The sequence below is a fragment of the Pteropus alecto genome, unplaced genomic scaffold (assembly GCF_000325575.1).
Source record: "Pteropus alecto unplaced genomic scaffold, ASM32557v1 scaffold18, whole genome shotgun sequence".
NCBI classification, from domain to species: domain Eukaryota; kingdom Metazoa; phylum Chordata; class Mammalia; order Chiroptera; family Pteropodidae; genus Pteropus; species Pteropus alecto.
In genome coordinates this window covers 1,019,890-1,024,506 of record NW_006440649.1, presented here as the reverse complement: position 1 = coordinate 1,024,506, position 4,617 = coordinate 1,019,890, and the positions used below count along the sequence as shown (strand labels likewise).

General features: G+C 49.4%; 1 long non-coding RNA gene across 2 annotated transcripts; it reads left to right on the top strand.

Moving 5' to 3' along the window:
* Window positions 1–144: 144 nt before the first annotated feature.
* LOC112484711 lies at window positions 145–2,553 on the top strand. 2 transcript variants are annotated; one of them, XR_003048126.1, is made up of 4 exons: window positions 145–197; window positions 1,001–1,172; window positions 2,281–2,403; window positions 2,489–2,553. It is a non-coding gene; the product is annotated as an uncharacterized LOC112484711 (long non-coding RNA). The 2 variants fall into 2 exon arrangements; XR_003048127.1 differs by lacking the exons at window positions 145–197; window positions 1,001–1,172 and adding an exon at window positions 1,380–1,416.
* The last annotated feature ends 2,064 nt before the right edge of the window (window positions 2,554–4,617 follow it).

The window sequence follows — 4,617 nt, the reverse complement described above, 5'->3', positions numbered from 1 at the left end:
GAGCAAAGTGAGTGACAGGGGGGCCGGGCCGAGGGCCGTGGGCAGGTCTTTGAGCCCCGGCCGCTCAAAGGGAGGGCCACACGGACCCGGTCCCCGCTGCGCGCCCCTCTCGGGGGTGGGGGGAGGTCGCTCTCCCACGCGGCCTCCCCCGCAGCGCGCATTCGCTCCTTCCTGCCCCCACCTCCGCCCTTATCCAGGTAAATGTCAGGTGTGCGCCACCCCGGGCCTGGGCTGCGCGCTGCTGTCCTGGAAGGCGGGTCTCCGACCCCCAAGCGCGGCAGAACCGCGGAAGGGTGGACCCAGCGCCCCCCAAGGTGCGCGCCGCCTCCCCAACTGCTCCCGCGAGCGCGGAACTTCGGCTGACTCGCATTTTCCCTTTTCCCAAGCAGTGGGGAAAGGGTTACGACAGAAGCCAAATGGGTGCAGCACGCGACAGACGCCAGGCGTGGACGTGTGACTGGCATGTCCCCTCCTCTACCCCCACCCATTGCTTCGTCCCTTCCTCGTCCCTTCCTCTCTTCCCTCCGGCTTCGTCCCGTGTCCCCTCCCTCCGTTCAGTCCTTCCCCCATTCCCTCTTCCCTTCTTACTATTACCTGGGGAAAGATCCGAGTACGTAGCTACCAACATGTTTTTAAAAACGGAGCCATCGCACCTTGTGTCCCTCGGGTGTCTGTTTTTCTAGCCCGCATTGGTATGAGTTATTCAAAACAGAGATCGTCCCCTCGTATTTGCCCCAAGCCTCCCGAGTCACCCTTTCGAGCCCTGAAACGGCCACCCCGTGCTCTCTCAAAATCTCTGCAAGTCTCTTCCCCAGCCTGGGCCACACTGGGGACACAGTGGCATTAATAAACACAGCACCTGAAACAAAGCTTTATCCTTCCCTGAGCTCCACTGGGCAGTGATGGTGGCCCAGCCCCCTTGCAGGCCGAAGACCCTAGAGAGCAGGGACATGGCCACTGAAGGCTGTGCTTAGGGCTTGGGGATGTTTCTACAACACAGACGAGCCAAAAAGCCTTATATTCGGATGCGGAATAACCGAGTGACACCCTACAGCTGTTTCCGATTTCCCGCCCCTCCCCCCATTCTCCCGAGTGCATGCCTTCCGCTCTGAAATCTGGACATCTTCCTGTGGAATTACAAGGACAGCCATCTACAGTCGCCCCTTATACCTGTGAGTCTTTTCCAAGTTCATCGTCTTACACGTTACCTTTCTTGACACAGCCAAGGCGGCAAGGCCAAGGGAATTCATCGCTCGGTGTGATTCTCAATGAATTTTTTTTTAAAGTTCAGGGTTGTCTTCTTCAAATGGCAGAGCTGGCTTCATGGGTGTGTAACCTAGGACCTCTGTGTTAGAAGGGGATTTAACGTTTTTCAGTTACGATGTCGATTTTCATTTTGGGCAAGGTTCAAATGAGGTAGGTCAGCAAAACAATATTACGCTTCAGCGGGAAACATAAAACATTCAGGTGTACTCTCACGTGAGCTCAATAGTTTGTTTAAAAAGATGCTCGGAATGGCAAAGGGAAATCTTTTAAGTGTGTCAGACATAATTAATATTGACTAATGGGCAAGGAGGTGACCCCAAGTGGGAAGGTGTATAAAGCCTCACGTCAATTTAAACGGAGGCGTGACATCTGAACGCGGGCATCGTCCTCGAAACAGCGTCGCTTCCGTTTGGGAATTCATAAAAACACTTCCAAAAGCTAGCGTGGATCCTTCCGGAGCGTGTGTTCGAGTTTTCAGCTTAGGCAAATAAATAGCTCATCTCGGTGGAGGCAAGTGTTTTCTTATGGCATCTTCGATTTGTAACTTTCCCCTGCACGTCATGAAATTTATATTCCAGAAAGAGAAATCACATGGACAGGCATGCTGACCTTTGAAAAACAGCTTTTAAATGTTCAAAGGGATCACTGCATTTTTTTAAAAAAGCGATGTGTGCGCTACTTATATGGCTTCCACAGCATATTCATTTCTGTGAATCAATGCGTTTTATAATAAACCATAAAGGAGAGCATCCAGTGGGTTGAACAGAAAGCTTGAAGTTAGGTGAGAGGGCCACCTTATTGTGCAAATGTTAAGATAATACTCGTGCTTTCTTGTTTTAGAATCATCACTCCCATCTTCTGTGATTAGCCTGGCCTTTTTCATGGTATTTAATTACACTTTAACGTAACTTTCAAAAGGAAAACCTTTCGGTCAAGTCAGAAAAACAGTCAATATGTAGGTCATGGATCCTTTTGAAATAGATGCTCACATTTGCCCGATCTCTCATGCAATAGGCCCTGCGAGTCAGCACACAGTAACTCTCGAACTTTCGGCAGGACGGGTTAAGCCACACCCTCAGCTGACGAAGACGGGGCGCACGAGAGGAGAGCCCGAAGGGTGTGTGGAAGGCGTGACAGGTAAATGCACAGGTGGGAATCGCCAGGTGCGTTAGTAACACAGAGTGTAGCACACCTGGTCCTCAGAGTCAACTTGAACCCCCAGGTCTGAAGTTGTGTGAAGAGATGAACCTCCTGTTGACTTACATTTGACTGAAGCAGACGGATCCCACGTCTGCCGGGGAGAGCAGAAACGCTCACGTCTGTCCTCGTGATCAAAGACAGACTGAAACACGTGGCCGGCTGGGTCAGGTTACGGAAGAAACACACAGACAAGGCCCTCGCTCACCGCCTCCAAAGACTTAGCTGAGCTCTCCCTTACAGTTTATTTCAGTTACTTGTTTTCATTTGTTTGTTTGTTTGTTTTCCAGCAGAGACTAAGAACCCCCTGGGGCACTAGCTCCAGGCCCCCCGCAGTCAGGGACCAGGGGTCACGGCATCTGGGGTGAGACTGTGGAATCTCAACTTTTAAACATCACTGCAGGTAGTTCTGTAGTCAGCGAACCAGGGACTGCTTTGAGAGAGAACCGATTTAGAAAACAGCTACCCCGTTACAAATGGAGCAGAAACTTTGATTTCGAAAGCATCTATGACTTCATTTTGTTGAAAGGACCTTTTATAGGTATTCGCGTTGCTATGGGTTGGACATACCCATCTATTTCTCAATAAACATATCAATACGTTTTGGGTTGTTTTTTTTTTCCAATACATTTAACCAAGACCGTCTTAGACTCATTTCTTTTTTGGCCAGTGACTTGTCTTTTAAAAGGTTCTCCAGCTATGACTGATAAGGGTCAAATATGAAGGGAGCAGGAATCAGCTTTCTCTGCTTTGCCCCCCCTTGGAAAAGCAAGTTGAGAACTTACTCTAACAGTGAAGGGAACCAGTGATGGCACCGATGAGTCTTGACCCGAATGTAGTCCCAGACCACCCGTGATAGGTTATCAGGGACAAGGAAGGGAGGGGAGGGAGCTCACAGATGACATCCGGGTCCTCTTAATTGCTTTCATCTGATGAGGCCGCCACACACACCTTCTCTCAGAAACCGCAATCGACTTCCAGGAATGAAAATGCAAGAAACCCCAGAATGTGTCCTGCTAGGGCCTTGGTCCCTCCTCGCCTCCACGGTTCCAGGCTCAGTTCCCAGAATCCCTTAGCTGGACCCTTCTGGATTTCTCCTTGACCTGTGCTTTCCTCCTGCTGCAGAGTGAATCCCCTCTGCTCAGCTTCGGAATGCTAGGTGCGGTGAATACGCCGAGAGCTCTTAAGAGAGGAAAAGAAACGTTGAAATATGGGGGTCGGGGAGCAGGGTGCAGTTACCAACTGTGAATGGATAAATATCAGATTGGCATCTTTCGTAATCGATTTCTGGCGACGATGGAATTTTCCAGAATGGTACTGGCTGGACCGATCTGGGCTCTGGCGGCCCGTTTAATCATTTTTCGAATGCAAAATTGAGCTGCTTGCCCAGAATCCCTGAACATACTCTCCCCGCTTTGGGGAAGGGAGGAGCCACATCCATTTTCGGTCATCAACTTCCGTTTATCACCCTGCAAGTCACATTTTCTGTTTCGGGATAGCTCTAGAAGACGACGCATCTTCCTCTTCAGTGAGACGATGAAAACCTGGTTGTACTATTTGCAGGTTTAGAGGAATTCGTTTTATTAATCGTCTCGGTGTTTACTAAGATTTTACAAAAAAAAAAATATTCGAAATGTGTTGGCCGTCACTTCTGTGCGCTGAAGAATATTTTAATTAAATTTTAATGCTTTTTTGCAAAATATACGAAGAGCTCCCGACAGCGCGATATCAAGCTACTGCTATGTTTCAAAAACTTGTCTCCTCGCCCTTTTCCCTCCCCTCCCCCAAAGACACCACCAGTCCGTCCATCACCGTTAAATTTTTTTGCCGTCAAGGTGAGAGCCTAGTCTAGATTCGGTGATCACTAGAGTTTTCTTCTGTCACAGCAATAATGAGTAAAATTAAAATAATTACAAAAAAGAATGAAACGCATATTGGCATTTGCGTTTTCAAATGTTTCATTTGGATGGTGATGGCAGCGGGTCAGCTGGGAAAGCTTCTCTGACCCAGCTTCACCCCAGGAGCAGCGAAGCTCCACACCTGTGATGGCCTCTGTTGATTTTAGTGTCTGAGTGAGCATAGCAGCCAGGGGCGACGTCGGAGGAACGTTGGGTTTCCGAAACCCAGTGGTATCGAAGGATGTTCAAATGCCCA